Raw genomic sequence first — 19,532 nt, forward strand, 5'->3', positions numbered from 1 at the left:
GGAAGATTTCGAGAAGTTTTCACTGAAGAGCAGCTAGAAGATTTAAGGAACTACTCGACAGCAACGGATAAATTGTTTTTTGGGATGACAAAGCAGCAATGTAGAAGACTTGTGTTTTACTTTGCAGAATATAGTGGAATTTCGCATCCGTTCAATGTGGAGACCAGGATGGCAGGTGAGGATTGGTTGGCTAGTTTTCTGAAAAAATGTAAGTTCAGTTTTCGGAGACCAGAGGAAACATCCATTGCCAGAGCAATGGGCTTTAACAAGCCAAATGTTGACAAGTTTTTCTTAATTTTGAAAGAAGTGCGGGAAAAACATAGATTTCCAGCTTCTGCCATTTACAATGCAGATGAATCTGCACTTTCCACTGTACCTAATAGGCTACCAAAGGTTATTTCACCCACAGGAAGTAAGAGAGTTTCCAAGATCATTTTGGCAGAGAGAGGAAGAAATGTTACTATTATTTGTTGCATTAATGCTTGCGGATATTACCTGCCCCCTTTTTTGGTTTTCGCAAGAAATCGGATGCGACCTGAACTTGTGGAAAGAGCCCCTCCGGGAACCGTTGGGCATTGCAGTGATAATAGTTGGAGCAATGGAGAAATATTTGTGTTGTTTTTGAAACATTTCAAACTACATGTCAAAGAAACCAGTGAATTTCATGTGCTGTTGCTTGTTGACAACCATAAAACACACGTAACACTGGAGGCTATAAAATATGCCGGGAAAATCACATCGTTATGGTCGGATTCCCACCCCACACTACCCATCGTCTTCAACTGCTGGATGTTTCCTTTTTTGGGCCATTAAAAACCTATTACAGTCAAGCTTGTGACAACTTTATGGTCACTGATCCAGGGCAAGCCATAACTGACAAAAAAATTGGTGAGCTACTGAGCACTGCTTATTTAAAAGCAGCTACAGTCGGTAATGCAGTCAATGGGTTCCGAGAATGTGGAATCGAGCCTTATGATCCCCTTGAGTTTGCTGAGCATGATTTAGCTGCAGCGAACCCCACCGATCATGATCTTGCGTTGGAAAAAGCAGTAAATGAACATCAGGCAGAGAAAACTGAAGAACCAGGACCTTCAATAAATGCTACTTCCATTGAGCCAGGACCTTCAAGAAATTCTACTCCCGTTGAGCCAGGACTTTCAAGAAATGCTACTCTCATTAAGATAGGGCCTATAAGAAATGCTACTCCTGTTGAGCCAAAACTGTGCCGAAGTGTTTTCGATTTCAAACCATTGCCTAAAGAAAGACCATATGTGAGAAAAAGGAGAAGTCATAAGCAATGTGCAAGTGTCATCACAAGCTCACCCATGAAACCGATGCTGGTTCAGAGAAAATCTCAGAGGATAGAACAAGAACGTTTGAAGCAACAAAGACATGAGTCTCGAGATGCCAAAAAAGTAACTGTTACTAAGAAACTGAAGTTCGATTCTCGAGAAAAATCCAAGAAGCTCCAACTTTCGCCAGGCATGACTTCAGCTCAAATATCCGAAGTGCAGTGTCCTGTGTGTGATGAGATTTATGTCGACCCTCCATCAGAAGACTGGATCGAGTGTTGCAAATGCCACACATGGTGGAACGAGGACTGCTCGAACTTTGAAGGATGAACATTTGTTTGCGATTATTGTTTATAAAAACACCAACTCTGAATTAGTTATGTAAGTTAACTATTAATTGTAATTTTCAACAAACCAAGCCTTTAATAACATGCCATATATGTAAAAAAGCATGTAACAATGTTAAATTAGTTAGTTTACATTCTAAGAATAAATATGTTTAAACTTGTGTCAAAAATGTCATCTTACCCCGTAGTCAAAGTCATCTTGCCCCGGTAACGGGGCAAGATGACACATTTGCATTATATTTTTAAAAGGGCAGAATTTTTGAGATAATATAGAAATATAGATTTTTCCACGTAGTTACACCACGACAAAAGACTATTCTAATCGTGTATGGAAAGAAGGAAATCGTATTTCCAAAATTAAAATTATAAAAAATGGCGAACTCTTAACATCGCCAACTTGCCCCGTCCTCCCCTATATTTTTTAAAAGAGAAAATAATTTTCAAGGTACAGAAATTATTACACTGAGCTTTTATCCACGTAATAAAGCGAAAATGTTTTTGCTGGTCTGTAGCAATGGCTTCTCTCATGGCAATAACTTACTGCAGTCTAATGAGCTTCGGAATTATTATTATTATTTTCTTTTTTTTGTTTCGCAAAAAAAAAACTGTCCCTAGTCATTTATTTCATGGCGTTGCGAGCAGCTCAGCGGTGCCTGACGGGAGCCGCGATTAAGTCGGCTTCGAGACAAAGCCTTTGAGTTCTGCAATCCCCATTCGCGAGAGTTAAAAAAAAAAAAAAAAAAAACCGCGGTGGTTCCGCTTCGAAGAGCGCGCCGGTACGGGCCGGATCGATCCGGTTCGATCCGGATCCCGCCCGTTCATCTGCGAAGCTAAATCGCATATCCCAGCCTGGGAACCGGATCACATGTTCCGAACCGCACGCGAGCACCGGCTACGTTTCCGCCTCTCAGCTGGGAAACGACTGAGCGAACTAGGCCACGAAAAGTACTTTAATTCTGTGATTTCGTACCTACTGTTGCTCACAATTTCTCACATAACTTTATTTGTTCCTACAAGGATTTGTTTAGAAAACAAGTCATAAAATAATTTGTTTTTTCCATGGACTTCAAAGGCCAAATATTTCACGCCAGTCCTGAAATGCATTGAAAGCATGAAACCATAAAGAGGATATATCCTTTATCTTGAATCTTCAATTTTTTACTTTATCATTTAAATATTAATAAAATTTAGGTTTTACTAACATCTGAGAAACCTGCGTTTAGAACGTAACTGCGTAAAAAATTATGTGATGGTGAACTAGGAGGTAGAGGTTAAAAAAAAAAAGTTTTTTTTCTACCATGATGAAGGAAGGATGTATATAATTTAGCTTGGACAATTTTTTAAGACCTAAATGATATGCAAGACATATGTTCAAGTTAAAGACTGTTTAATGTTAAAGCCAAAAAAGCTTTAAAGTATTACTGATATTAGATTTGTGCATCGGAATTATTACTTGGAAGATACTCAAATATACAAAATCAATGTTTTACTTTTAACGTGACAACGTCTAATAAATCGATCAACGCCGGCTGCACGAACGAAAAAGTGTCCCGTAACGCACATTGTCCCGTTACGCTGTTTCCGGTTACGCTCATTGTACGCTTGCGCCGCATATATCTCTCTTCCACTCGATTGGAACAACCATCCATTTGACTTTTTCGAGGCACATTAAACTTGAAACACTCCCATTCGTTTCCTACTTTTCCTATCATCGTCATATCCTTAACAGAATAACACAGATTGGAAGAAGTTAAATAGCAAACATGTATAAAAGTTATAGTTAAAATAATCTCTTGGTTAAAGTAACAAACATATTTCAATTAATGAGTGCAAATAAAAGTAAATTTATCAATTAAATTGTAGATTTAATTTCACTCCTTCTTTGTATCCATACAAAATAGTGATAATTTAAAAAAAAATGATTAATTTTATTCATAAAAGTATGCGATCATTTCATCAATGTTTTGTTATGACGTTGTCACGTTAAACTATCGTCCGTAAACCGACTTTAGAGACAACCAATTTTTTTTAATGGTCATAGCTATTTTGGCTTCTTCTGGGTGAGTTGAATTGTTCACCAATTGAAGTTATATAATTATTTTTGGCTTAGCTGTCCGGACCTCCAGCCTTCGTAACCTCCTCTCCCCCCCCCCACCTTACTTGCTCTCTTAATGCTACCTCACTTGTGTCTGCATCATGACTCCCTACTAAATCTGCTCGTTACCCTAGTATAAATAAACTACAGTCCTGCCCGCCTCCCACAAATTTCCCCTCAAATTACCCGGTAATCAATACGTCAAAAATCCAACTATATCCTTCTTGAAATACTTTTAACTAGTCTGAAATATACAGGGAAAAATCGATCGATTATGGGTGAGACTTCCTATTTTTATTCCTTTTATTACGAAGCTCTCGACCTGTCCGGTAGGTACCCCTGCGTCTTTCCCAGTGACGAAAAAGAGATAGCTCACTTCACCCATCTACCTCACTGTATGGTCGCTCTGAATGTTTACAACTTCTACAGCACACAGAAGTTGTCCTATCAATGACTAGTTGATAATCGTTTTCCATCATGGCGACAAATATCGTTGTACAACGATATTTACACGTAGGTTGGTTATCTCGTCATTAACAATGTTTTTAGTCGGGAAAAATACAAATGAAATAATGTCCAAGTTTCTTTTTCGGGACATTATTAATGGTAACACAGTCAAGGAGAAACGTGCCGTTATTCGCACGTACTTGGCTTCAAACGAGAAGCCCAACAAATAGCTAGCCAGGAAACATTTTTAATCATGCCTATTTATCTGTGGATTTCCAAAGAGTAGATGGCATATAGATTATAACGAGCAAAAAACCTTTGACACAAAATACAAACTGTAATGTTTGTGTGGTGAAAAAAATTAGTGGCAATATAACTGGAAACATTAATGTTGGCTATAAAATGTAATCACCATCTAGACATGCGAAATTGAGCCTTAAGTATCCCGCCTACCCACGCCACTTAAACATAGTGCAGAGAGCTTCAAAAAATTAACTCTCAATTTGAAAACGGCGATATATATATATATATATATATATATATATATATATATATATAAGTGGTGTCTGTTTATGAAAATACGCTGAAAGGCGGATGAGTAACTCTGTTAACGTATTTATTTTTTAAACTGTAATTTCATAAGAGTGAAAATTGGCTTTAAAATCTTTTTTCATGATAATTTTTTTGGCTTGAAATATCCGGTACAGATTCTTAAAAGCACTCAAGGAACTTTCAGTTGAAATTAATCTTCATTTCTCCGCCATATAATGTTACGGTCACCGAAAAATCTAACAGTTTCCCTACGAACGACGATAAGACTGCGTGTTTAGAGGAGATAGCCGCGCTAGAAGCACCAGCGAGCGTCGCACTTATCATCCCGCCTCACTTACACAGATACACTTCCGACCAGGTAGACGCCTTAATTGCTCATTGACATAAATTTAGTAGAAAATGATCAGTAAAGACCTGCAAAATTCGCGGTTTCGATGGCCTTCAGGATAGACTGCACATACCCCTGTACATTCGGGCAAATAACGCAAGTTCATTGGCTGCCGACTTGTAAGTCGTCTCAGCTGGTTTGTCTGTGATTCGATCCTTCTTTGGTTGAGGGTTTATAACTGGTTGAGATTCGTCCAGATGAACAGTAAGCCAATAGCAAAATTATCTAAGAGGTATATGTGTTTGAATTCTAGCCTATCACCGAATGAATCCGCGAATTTTTCAGGTCTCTAATGATGAGGAACGATTAGATAATAATGGATCACTGACATAAAGGACAATGCGTAGGGTAGTGGGAGTACAGTGAGAAAAAAAAAGTCTCACGAAAACGTCCGTCACGTTCCCAATTCTGGTTTAAACCTGCAGGGATTCGAACGAGAACTACCTCGGTGGGAGGAGATTGATTAACCTTTGCAAAAATTTTTTAAACATTTTTTGACGTGACAACGTCTAATAAATCGATGAACGCCGGCTGCACGCACAAAAAAGTGTCCCGTAATGCACATTGTCCCGTTACACTGTGTCCCGTTACGCTCATTGTACGCTTGAGCCGCATATATCTCTCTTCCACTCGATTGGAACAACCATCGATTTGACTTTTTCGAGGCACATTAAACTTGAAACACTCCCTTTCGTTTCCTACTTTTCCTATCATCGTCCTATCCTTAACAGAATAACACAGATTGGAAGAAGTTAAACAGCGAACATGTATAAAAGTTATAGTTAAAATAATCTGTTCGTTAAAGTAATAAACATATTTGAATTAATGAGTGCAAATAAAAGTAAATTTATCAATTAAATTGTAGATTTCATTCACTCCTTCTTTGTATCCATAAAAATAGTGATAATTAAATAAAAATGATTCAATTTTATTCATAAAAGTATGCAATCATTTCATCAATGTTTTGTAATGACGTTGTCACGTTAAACTATCGTCCGTAAACCGACTTTACAGACAACCAACATTTATTCTCCATTTATTGTATCCACTCACAAGTTTATAAAGTTAACTATACATCGATTACATAGTACGTAAGAATTACTAAAATTTATGTATAGTAAATTTATAAATTGTCCGTGAAACGGGGGAAAAAATGAGAGCGATTTTTCGAGTACCTACTCGTCACTGATGTGTAGAGACATGCAAAATTCGCGGATTCATTTCGCGATAGGCTAGCATCAAAACAACTATACCTTCGTACCGCTTCTGCGATTGGCCCACATTATATCCGGGGAAATGAGAGCCAATGGGAAACACTAAACCAAGAAAGTGCCGAATTACGGACAGCCTGGTTTAAACGTCTCACGCGTCAGTAGCCAATGAACAGGTGTCATTTCCGCGAGTATTTAAAGGACTGCGGAGTCTATCCTAGAGGTCAATGAATCCGCGAATTTTGCAGGTCTCTACTGATGTGTAATCATCTTAACTCGGTAACGAGCACATTAATGTGTTCTCATGTTGGAAATAAAACTATAATACAAAATTCGGACACAAAATGTAACCTACAATTCTCCAAAATATTGTCGAGCGTGATAAAAATACGAAAAGTATTGATTTGAAGGAAAAACGATACACTTGTTTCTCCTTATTAAAACATAACTCAATTCTGTTTGACAAAATGTCAATAACCTAACCCAACAGAACTGAACAGAACCCAACCCATGTATGTTAGACTAATTTTCATTTCCTACAAATTTTCTCGAAATCGGTGCATTTTATGCGCTTCAGGAAGTTTCGGAACAGTTGTGATGCAGTTCGTGCATTTATGTAGGCTGTGTGGCTTAAAATACCAAAATGTAAAGTTGGTGCATTTGATGCGCTTCATGTGGTTTTGGAACAGTATTATTACAAGAGTGATCATTCGCAAAAGTGGAATTCGATACTGAATGCCAATGATTTCGCAGAGTAAATAAAATATTTGTATCAGTCGGTCATATTTTACATAAATAAAAAAAATCTGTACTTTTACTAAAGATTCCTTTAGAAGCCAGTTGCCAAGAAATAGTTTATAATACTACTGTAACTTTGTACAACACATTATTATGGTTCTTTTTACATATATGAAATACTTTTTACGGGAAATGCTTAGTACCTAGTTATTACGAACATTGTTGCATAATTTTATATTTAAATTAATGTTTCATTCAAGCATATTTTTTTTACAAATCGAGTATTCAATAATTTTTATTTTATTTTGTTTCATATCAGTGTGCGCAGTTAATACTGGAAATATATTCATGGAACCGTTTACAAATAAATTTAACTATTGGAGGTACTGGAACAACTCAAAGGATAGATACCCGGGTAAGAATCCGAACCCAGAATTTTATAGCGGTACAACTGTTTTAATGTAAATGTACCAATTTAGAAATATTTGTAAGTTTGCGTGAATATTTCTGTTTCATTTACGAAAAAAAAAAAAAAAAAAAGTGTACTGTGATTTAATCAAGACCGAATCAAGAAAATGCAATGGTAGATAATTGTTTATCGGGTGGAAAATCTGTTGAAGCAAAGACGGCGTGTTTCTTGTCCCATCCCTGCTCGTTGATGCAGCGTGTGTGTTTCACGCGGTTATTTTTTTTGCAAGTTTGGGCTCACGTTGCGCTCAAAAAGCCCGCCTGCAGGTAACTGAAACGTCTGACAGTATGTTTTATAAGTGTGTGCAGGGGATGATATAAAGGAGGGGCTAGGATGGGTGGGGCGGCAAGCAAAAAAAAAAAAAAAATTGGGGGGGGGGGGTGGTTGGGTGGGTGGGATGCAAGCGAGGTTGAACGCGAAATGGCAGGCAAGCCGGGAGAGAGAGAAAATTGCCCGCTTCTGGGAGGAATAAAAAGGTGGTCACGCTTTTCGGTGGGAGGAATAAAGATGGCACGTAGGACTCCGTGAGAAAGAAAGGGGGAAAAAAAAGTAAGGAATAAAAAGGATGGGTGAGGGGAAGTAGGGTGAGGTTTTTATTGCGGTGGCAGAAGCATGGAGAATGTACGAGGGATAGTTTTCTTTTCCGGGGGGGAAGAGAAGATAAAGGAGGGGGGGGGGGTTAAGGAGGCCTTCCTCCCCATTCGCTTTTTCTCGAACAACGTTTAATAAATCTCGGGGCGCCCTTTACCGAAGTTTAATTCCTTTTTTTTTTCCCCCCCCTCTCGTGGTCGGATTTTAGGAGCCATAAAGCACAGCGGGCAAGAGTATGAACTATACTATGCTGAGACGATTTTCTAGCAAGGAAAAAAAAAAAAAAAGGAATACTTGGTAAAGGTTTTCTTTAAGAATAAATTTCGAGCATAAAGAACGATAAATCACATTTTTCATCGACGCATTTATCAACGTATTTTTGATGTGTAACTCCTTAGCTCTCGGTATACGGCATTTGGCAGGAATTACTGCATGAATGAAACGGAAGTCGTTTGCCATCTGTGGCGGATGGCGCGAACCGTAGTTCACGAAGCCAAGGGAAAACTTTATAGTATTACAGTCTGTTTAATGGATTTGAACAAATAGGCAGTATTTTAATAAAATTCATTGGAAAAAAAATCAGGTATAAATCTGGGCTTTAGTACTTTATTAACACTTTTTTTCGTATTTAATGGAGCCGTTTTATTATATATTTTAAAATTTACTCTGCAAACAGATATGATAGTTGACTTAGCTGCTCCGGCAATGAATTCTAGTGGCGGGTGCGGAAAATAAGAATGAATCGTGTCAATTAATGTAATTGAAAACACAATTTATATATATAATATTCACAGTGTAATGAAGAACAGCTCAGTACCTTATTTCAAAGCACCCATGACTCAAATATACGACCTGACAACTGTTCAATTTAATTTTATTTTTTTTTTAAGTTGCCATGTGTTAATTTTTTGAAATATAACTTGTTTGTGTGACATATTTGTGACTATATAAATCACTAAAGCTCGGCACCTCAGCTGATAACAGGTCTGTGGAAATGATGGTCTTTCCATTGCGTTTCGGCATGTCTTGTTACATCTGTCTTCAAAGGCGATTAACACCGTTAGCTCTGGAAATTCTGCAGCAGTATTTGTACAGAGTGACTTTGAAGAAGAAAATTCTGCTGCAGTTTCGTCACGACAATATAAATTTAAAACAAAAATACGACTTGTGGTCTGAAGTAGGGCCTGCTTCCCAAGGGTGTTATATACGTCTTTGAAGTTGGGGCTGAGCAAAATGTTAGTTCTATATGATAGATAAACTGTTTTAAGATATAACACTAGCGTATGGATTTTGCTTTGCTGAACGAATTTCTGTAACTAACGCGAATGTTGTAGCCGTAGGAAGATTATTTCGCTGAAATGATTGGTGGTGACTCCTACATTTTCAAACATATTTCAGTGAAACAGTTTTGCTTTGGCGACAAAATTCGTGGTGGTTGTAGAACTTCATTGAACTGAAAATATTACAGAAGCCTTGTGTCCTTTCTTAAATACTCACCTATCATTTTCAGTTGAAATGTTGTTCAGCTTCAACTTCGAAGGCGTGTACTAGTCTCATAGGAATGAGTTGAGACCACAAGTCGTCCATGAGTTTTCTACTGCAGCTGAAGTTTTGACGCGAATACGTCTTTAAATCTGCTTCCGTAGTGGGAGGCAATTCAAAAAACGAATGATGATAAAATCGGGGGATACAGTTTGGCGTTGCAGCTACATATCTATCATCTCCATGCAAAATTTAATTACACCACTGGATAGCTAAAGGATCAAAGAATTCGTTACGCTAAGTGAGGACTGTGACGCATCGCGCGCGGTGGAGGGGGAAGCGCTGTCAGTTTGAGATCATTTCGCTGCGTTTCGAGATTTCCATTTAGTACAACTTTTGACTCGAAGAAGCTACGACGTTCGTTTGAGTTTCAATCGTCAGCTCTCGTCAAAATCTATCGATTGCACATACAAAACATTAGTGTAAAATAGGTACAGTGAATATATATGGTGTTAAAATAAAAATAATAATAAATATATAATGTCGGCCTATACGCGACTTCTTTAGTGTTCAAAAATGATTATAACATACATAAAATAGCGTATTTTATATTTTGTATGGAAAATATTACCTGTTACGTACACGTATAGACGTCCAACACACGGCCGTGTCCATGACACTGCCAAACCCCATTTTTCGTTCGTGTTCGGACGCACGCTGTATTTGGCCGGTCACAGCGAGGGGCTGCTCGCCGCGCGCACCGAAACAGAGACACTCTTTATCTGCAGGAATCTCCTCCAGCAGTCACGTCCGGCCAAGGGTGCCTACCAGAGCTCGGCGGTGCGTGACAAACACTGCGCCGCGGACACACAAGAAGATGGCTCCACACAAGCCTTGACGAAAAGGCACAGCCTTTGAGTATATATACCTACTGTATAGAAGTCGCGAGTGGATAGGATTTACTCTACGTTTTTCAGAAGCGTATGATGAGCAGCTTGGGAACTGCACCGCTGCAGGGCGCTGCCGTAACGCCCTGTATCGTCTTAGGTTGTTATTTACACGTTAGAGCGCAGCACTGTCGCCCGCTGTCATTTCCCCGCACCCCCCCACCAATCATTCACTGCAGCTCAAGGTAGTTCAACGGGAGGGGGAAGGGGTGTTTGAAGAGTTCGACACTTGTCCGCTAGGGACCACCACAGGTCGATGCCCTAGACATGGTGGCGATTGCGGCGGTGAATTGACCAACTACCTCAAACCGTATTAGAAATTTTAACCTGGGCTGGCGACTTCTATACAGTATATATATTCACAGGTACAGCAGACGGTCCTGGCTGTTACCCAGAAGCAGTTGTATGCGACCAATTAAGGACGAATAACAATTTTCAAAAATCTGCCGCGCTATCAAAACCCTTCTTATCCGGAAACCGACGCGAATCCTCGATTCGCCAGAAACCAGATTAAAACCTCGCTATAACTATAACGAACTCTGAGCGAAGGAATAATTATTTTAATTTCATTTTTTTTTCCGTTGGGGTGAAGTGGGGGAGAAAAAAAAGCTTAGTGTGTTGGCGGTACTGCCACGAGGGCAGTTAAAGCTTGCGTTTTATGGAGACCGTCGTTAATTTTAATGGCCTGAGACCGCTGGAAACCTACCGGAGGGGCAGGTTACCTTATAATGGCGAGTTCGACCCGTGGGGTCTTGGGTGGAGGTGTATGAGGTAAGGGTGTGTGTGTGTGTGTGTGTGTGAGGGTACGTGAGAGCGGTCGTCACACCCCCAAAGCTCGTCACACCACCAAAGCTCGTCACACCACCAAAGCCATCCAGGTTTGTTTCCTGTGCCCTCTACCCACACCCCTCCCAAAGAGACCTTGACGATAGAGCGAACTCGTTAAAATTGGCTCAATTTACATGCGCAAACATAAAGTATTTGTTTAAAAAAAAATGAACGAATTTCAACCCCCCCGGTTAGTGTAATCTCATCCTGTAGGATGTGTGAAAATTGCTTCCACTTTCATTTGAATTTTTTTTTCCAGTTGATTTTCCGAGGCAAAAAAATGAATAAATGTGAGTTGTTATTTGTCAGTTAGACGTATCAACATAGCGGGATCATCGAAAAAGTTAAAATGAAAGACATAGACCAGTGGTACTCACTGGTGCGGCATAGGTGATTTACCGTTGCGCCTTGTGGTATACCAGAGAAATGTTTGTCCAGACACAAAAATAAATATACTCGTAAGACTACTATGCCACGGTTTGTAAACTCACATAAAAAAAAAAATAATTCTGTACTTTTACAAAAGATTCCCTTGGAAACCAGTTGCCAAGAATTGCCAACAATTTATGGTATGAGTATTATACGTGACTACCCCAGTAATCGTACTAGATCCATGGTAATGGCATGCTTAACAATTCATCGTATGAGTACCACACTAATGTTACAAGTGTCACAACATTAGTACTAGTGCCATGGTAATGGTAAGCATAACAATTCATGGCACGAGTATCACAAAGAGATTAAAATAACCATAATAACGGTAACAATGGTAATTGTACGGGTAACGATTCATTAATGCAAGTTTCTCTGCTTCAATCACTCTTCGGACCAAGCTAAGCACCGCTATTGAAAAAAAAAGTTGTAATTTGTTTAGGATCCCCATTCATCCATCCTGATTTCAATTAACCATGGTTTACTATAAATCATGATCTCGTTGTCGACATGAATGTAAAGCCCAAGTAAACTAGGAAAAAAAAAATACTTTTAAATTTTTCTGAGACGCTAGTTGAAATTGTTTTTTTAAACTTCAAAATCACGCGATCCAGCTATTAAACTTCTACCACCACGGGGGAAACATTATTCTAATCTTTTTTTCCTTCTTTTGTTTCCAATCCCAGTTCGTGACGTCTTCATTTCCCGAGAACAAGGTTCTCTCCCACTTCCAAACCCATAAAAAAAAAAAGAAGTGGTATCACGTGGCTTTTGTTACTTGGTCCTTTCTTCGCCACCCGGGTTCATTTCCTCGATTCTGAAAGATCTCCAGGACAACCCCTCCCCCATTTTCCCTTCCTAGCCAACACGAACCACATAACGTCCTCCTGCTTCTATAACCAATCGAAGGCAAAAGGTGAAGGTGAAAAGGGTGTGGGGGTGGGGGGTTGAAAATCGAGTCCTCCGCTATAATTTCCGCTTCGGTAGCACTTCCAGCTCAGCCCCCCTCCCCTTTTTCACCCCGTTTACCACTTCACCCACACCCAGAGACCCTTCCTGACGGGGGTTGCTCTTCGTGTGTTGCTGCCGTAGCAACTGCCTTCCCTGCGGGCGTGTTCGGGAGAAGGAAATAAGGGCGTTCGAAATCACCGTCACGTTATCGGTGTTTCCTGGTCATTATTTTTTTATTTTTACGTCCGACACGGTTGAACTTATAGTCTTTTTGAGTGGCCGAACATAATTTTTAATTTTTAATTTACGAGGCGTGTTTTTTTAAAGTAATTACCATTTTGACATAAAAAAACTAGTAGACTTTTCTTAACGATTTTATTTTTAAATGTATGCCTGTACGTTAATCTACAGGTATTAAAAAATTTCGCGGTTTCATTCACCTCTAGGACACTATTTACAGTCTTTCATATCCTCGGGAATATGACATATGTTCGGTACGAAGATATGCTTGTTTGGATGTTAGCCTAAAACGAAAAGAATCCGTGAATTTTTTCCGGTGTCTATTAATCTACATTTTTACATAATTTCTACAAATATTGAGGTACTTATCGTACCATGGAAGCAGCTATTGAATCCCATCCTCACAGAATACGTCCGCTTGATTTAACAACCACTGCAGCATGTAAGATAACCACAAAATCGTAATATGTATGTACCTTTTAAGTCATCTTTCTGCACCTAATCTTCAGTAATGACAGGAGGTCGCCCTCTTCACTTCTCATCGAGAACATTCGTGCGGCCATCTTTAAAAGTTTTAACCCAGTTTAGTACCGTTCCCATACACTTTAATGATCTGACGACGAATTTCAGCCGCTTTCACGCCTTTAGCTCTAAGAAAACGAATCACAGCGCGTATACAACAGTCGGCGGGATTCTCAATCGGTGGAGTCATTTCAAATACAGACAAACGTAAACACGGTCGAATGTTTTCGTAATGGCGTCCGTGGCTTTGCCAAAAAATGTAGGTACACACCTCGCAGCGCTGCAGTGGCCGAAATTTCAAAACAGTAATTACTTAAAAAAAACACCCCTCTAGTGCTTCCAAGAATATGGACCGAGTGTTCCATGCCTAAAATTCTCTCAAAGCAAGCCATTTTTGACGTGACAACGTCTAATAAATCGATGAACGCCGGCTGCACGCACGAAAAAGTGTCCCGTAATGCACATTGTCCCGTTACGCTGTGTCCCGTTACGCTCACTGTACGCTTGCGCCGCATCTATCTCTCTTCCACTCGATTGGAACAACCATCGATTTGACTTTGTCGAGGCACATTAAACTTTAAACACTCCCATTCGTTTCCTACTTTTCCTATCATCGTCATATCCTTAACAGAATAACACAGATTGGAAGAAGTTAAATAGCAAACATGTATAAAAGTTATAGTTAAAATAATATCTTCGTTAAAGTAATAAACATATTTGAATTAATGAGTGCAAATAAAAGTAAATTTATCAATTAAATTGTAGATTTCCTTTCACTCCTTCTTTGTATCCATACAAAATAGTGATAATTCAATAAAAATGATTCAATTTTATTCATACAAGTATGCAATAATTTCATCAATGTTTTGTTATGACGTCACGTTAAACTATCGTCCGTAAACCGACTTTACAGACAGCCGATTTTTTTTCCACTTTAACTAATCTAACAATACGCCTTAAATACTAAATCCGGAAACATGACTACTCATCCGCCCTCGGCGTATTATTTAAGGCTTTTCGTAAACATGATACCACTCGGATATCTTGAGCAGTTTTAAAATAGCGTGGTTTTTATTTGAAACGCTGCACAACGTGTGTATGCCGTAGGCAGGGGCCTTGAACTCACTAACGATTTGGTAATAGCTTTAAAAGAAAGGGGGGTTGTGGTTTACAGGAGGAGAGGGAAGCAATCAGCGGACTAACTTACGAGTATAATTTAATGAAATTAGAAATATGTAAAACATGAATTAGTAAATGTATTTAGAACATAAGAGGTAATAACTTATAATCTACTATGTTTAAAATTTACATTTTTTTAAACTATAGAAACCTGAATGTTTCATACTTTTGGGAAAACTTTTATTTATTGATTTATTTATAATTTACTAAAAATAAAAATAAAATATTTTTTCACGAAGGCTACATTGGAACGGTTAATACAAATCTGTGTAAAACATGATTTCACGCATTCAGCTTACGCAAGGACTGGCATAAAAAGTTCAGAAAAAACATTAAATAAGGATTTGTTTTGTAGAGAAAGTATTTTAAAAAAAGTTAAATGTGGCTTTGTTATGAATTTATTTAAAACAAGAAAAATCTCTCGGCGACCGAGGCCTCGACAGCCCGGGAAAATTTTGGCACTCGGACTCTGTGTCTTCCCCTCGAGACAGGCATTCGGGACTTTAAAAAATTTATACCGGGGAGCTAGAAAAATCTCCCGGCGATCGAGGCCTCGACAGCCCGGGAAAATTTTGGCACTCGGACTCTGTGTTTCCCCTCGAGACAGGCATTCGGGACTTTGAAAAATTTATACCGGGGAGCTAGAAAAATCTCCCGGCGATCGAGGCCTCCACACCACGGGAAAAATTTGGCGCTCAGGCTTTGTGTCTTCCCCTCGACACACTCATTTTGGGTTATATAGTGGGTAGTGGTGTCTCTAGAAGAATAAAAGTATTTTTAATATTATAGGCAGGGATCACGTCCAAAAAAAGAAATACTAGAAGTAAAACTATATAGAACCTACACCCTTAAGGTGTTGAGGTCTTCAAGATGATATGGGCTCCAAACCACTACGGCATCGTCTTTAGGAGCACGGGATAACTTGTTTTCAGCCGTCGTATAATACGTTTGCGTCCTAGACATATTTCCCTACTCCTGCCCGCAGCCACCGCAGGCAGTGACGAGGATTGTCAGCAATCGGGAGTCAAGAAAGTCGATAATCGAGTTCCACACCTTCCTCCCACCTACAGCCCCCCCCCCCCCCCAACCAAACAGGCCATGAACTAACACACACTTTGCGTCATTCGACAGGTCGTAAACAGCGTGTTAACATGATTATCAGCATTCACCCAGCGACCCACCCGATTATCGACTGTGCAGGGCGCTTTGTTTTGGAAGTCCGATAACAGGATCGAGTGATCGATAGATCGATAGTTCACGGTAGGATATAAACTTAGATGCTATAGTAGATCAGCCCTGTTTTAAATCCACAATAAAGCACACACCTTACATAAAAAGAACTTTGCAGAAATATTTTAAATTCGTTTCTTTAAATGACATAATTTCGAATACCTACTATATTACGGCGAAAAAATGGAGCGTTCTAAACCTTACATTAGGATACAATTTTTTAAAATAAGTTTACTTTTAAAGCATTATAAATTAATTTGTATTAGACCGAAAATCTAGATCATGAATATTCTTCAATTGTATGGTAGTTTTGCATTTCAAATCACAAAAAAATGGGCATTTTTTTTATTATATCATGAAAGTAATTAGAGCCAGTTATTTTAACGAGAATGACTCTAGACAAAAAGCAAGTAGTCCAATCAAAAGTCAAAACCAAAATATTAAGAAATGTAAACAACACGGGTTACTATGCTAAGCCTCTAAGTGATTATACTGTTTGACGGGGCGCTTCAATGTAAAACGTGGTGTAATCTTAAACAAATATTTGAGGCAGCAAAGTCTTCACTGACGTGAGTATATTTTTATATCTACAAAAATTTGTGCTTATTTAAACTCTTCGTTTACGTGATAATACTATCCAAATCGAGATGTACAATAATGCTAAGATATGGTTAGTATGCCATAGTTGTTTGTTATTTTTTTCTGTATAAAATTATTATTTTTTAATTGATATCAAAATTTTCTTTGATTATTCGTTTGTTATCACAGTAACTTATTAAGTAAATACACACAGATAATGAAAAATAGCAATCCCCGTAAATAAAAACATAATGTTTGTCAGGAACTTAATGCAGCTGCAAGTAGCAGGCTATTGAAGGAACAATATCTGATGACAAGGCAATAAAAAAAACCTATATAATTTCATACACACGCTGAAAAAAAAATGTTCGGAACACCTAATTTCCATGATCACCTCACGGCTAACCTACCACTTGAATCTGTGTATGAATATACTTATGAGTGACTGGTTTTAATGTGACACTGCTTATTATTATCATCTTGTTTTGGCAATACCGGATTTTCTCTAAGCGTTAATTACTTTCCAGCACGTGTGTACCCATTCTGAATCTTTAGTTACCTTTAAATTATCTTTTTGGTTTAATTCTGTACTGGTTGCCTCTTATCTTTGAACATTTAGTTACAATTTAATAACTATTTTCCATATATTATGTTCATGTAATGTTTTTATTTTAAATTACCATCTATACTTATATTATAAAGCTGAAGAGTTTGTTTGTTTGTTTGTTTGAACGCGCTAATCTAGGAGCCACTGGTACGATTTGAAAAATTCTTTCAGTATTGGATATTACATTTATCGAGGAAGGCTATATGCTATATAATATTATCAATAACATTAGGGATCCTTACTAAAAGTCCAATTTAGAATCAAATGCGTTGGAGGGGGTTAGATACAACATGCAGTAGACGTACGAAGTGTGTGTTGACAATGCCGCAGGCGCTAGAAGTTTATTTCCTATTGTCTATTAACATTGTTGCCACGCACTAGATGCCTTATCATTCTTAATTTTCCCATACAAGTAAAATACACCCGTGTGATATTAACAACGAAGCAATCAGTACCCTCATAAGAGTTCAATTAGTATTTAAATACTTTTTATCACTTTAAATCGCAAACCTAAACGATTGTTTTTTTTCCTCTCTCTGTGTTTAAATGTTTTTTTTTCCTTTTACTAGAATTATTTTTATTATTTTTAATTAATTTTCATTTTTCGGACCATCAATAATTTTCCTCTCCCATTACAATTCTGACAAGGACTTATATATATATATATATAAAAGTATATATATGTGTATATATAAATAAGCTAAATACCACTCACTTACTCACTCATCACGAGATCTCTAAAACTATACACCCGATTGATTTGAAATTTAGCATAGTTACTCATTTTGTGATGTAGACGCTCACTAAGAACGGATTCTGCGGAAATCCGATCCCAAGGGGAGTTTCGGGGGCGTAATATATCAAAATTTCCAGTTTTTGGTAGGAAATAACCATGGCAACGGCTGTTGCTTTGTTGATGCTTCATTCGTCTCTATGGCAACGACTATTTCATTGTTAGTGCAGTCCTCATCACCGTTGAAATTTTGCGGGTACTTTAAATATCAAAAATTGCCCTTTTTTCAAGTATATATATTTTACAGACTTGAAACTTCACAGTAATGTTCCTTATGTTACGCAGGATGACATTTTCCGAAAATTACCCATGGGTTGGTTAAAACCAGGCAACAGTGGGTACTTTGTCTGCATGAGAACAGGATTTTGCATTGTTCATGCCTTCTGCGTCTCCATGGCAACGGGCATCGCACGGAAGTGGCGTACCCACAAGGAGGGGCATGTATTATGAGCGGCGCAAGAGTGATCTGCCTGTAGACTGCCGTAGCGAAGTACGGGTACATCAGTTGTACGTTGCGTGCACGAGACGGGAAACAATCGGTGCTATTAATTTTCTCTCCGGTACATTATACAGCATTGAAATAAATTTTCACTGATTTTTTTTTATTTATCTTTACTGTAAATGGGAGATGTGGCTTAATTTTTTTCCCCCATTAGTATAGTCGTGCGAAGCCGGGTCGGGCAGCTAGTGTATGATAAAATAGCAGAAAATGTAGTTAACTGTACCATAAGGAGTATCGCCTTAACTATGCCACCCGTAAAGACGATTATAAATAAAAAAGAGAGCGTGTAACTCATTATACGTGATAGAAGTGAAACTTCTTTGGCAATTAAAACCTGCACTCGTAAGTACGTATATATCGTAAGTAATTAAACGTCAGAGAGAGAGAGAGAGAGAGAGAGAGAGAGAGAAAGAGAGAAGAATGAGAAAAAAAATAATTTTCTAAATAAATATTACTCACTGTTGAAATACATCATAAAGAAAAACTGCACGTGTCACTGTTTCTTCAAAAGATTCTGACATTTGGAACACGCCAAATCTCTAAACGAAATATGAAATTCATAACAAGTAGCGCTATCTATGTGGGAAAAAGGGCTCTCTACGCTGTGGGTTGAACAAGGAGGAACGCCAGCCCTTTGATAGCAAATATAAAATTCAAGTCATTCACAGGTGGTTGTATAGGATACCTATACCTATTTTCTGAAACAAGCGCATGCACACACTCTCTGTCTTACTCTTTCGTTCATCTATCTCTCTCGGTTCTATTTTTTTTGGGCAGGGGACGAATCGTCGCACAAAGAGGAGAACGTAAACGATCCCATTAACGTAGATAGCATAGTGCTCTCTTTATATCTCTTTGGACAAGTCAGAAAGGTTTCACTAAAAAGTTTCCCTAAAACGTTGCATTAAAATTCGACCTTGAAATTAGACTTTTATCGCGCCCAAAGAAGTTTCACTTCTACAAAATCTTTTTTTTCCGCTTTGAAGATATAGTTATGTTTCTGTAACTTGAGCCTGTAAATGTAGTAAGTGAATTTTTGATCGGTGTTTTATCATATCATCATTTACTGGCGCTAATGCCATCAAGAAATTAGTGAACTGCTGACAATTC

Source organism: Bacillus rossius, chromosome 11 (assembly GCF_032445375.1).
Source record: "Bacillus rossius redtenbacheri isolate Brsri chromosome 11, Brsri_v3, whole genome shotgun sequence".
Taxonomy (NCBI): domain Eukaryota; kingdom Metazoa; phylum Arthropoda; class Insecta; order Phasmatodea; family Bacillidae; genus Bacillus; species Bacillus rossius.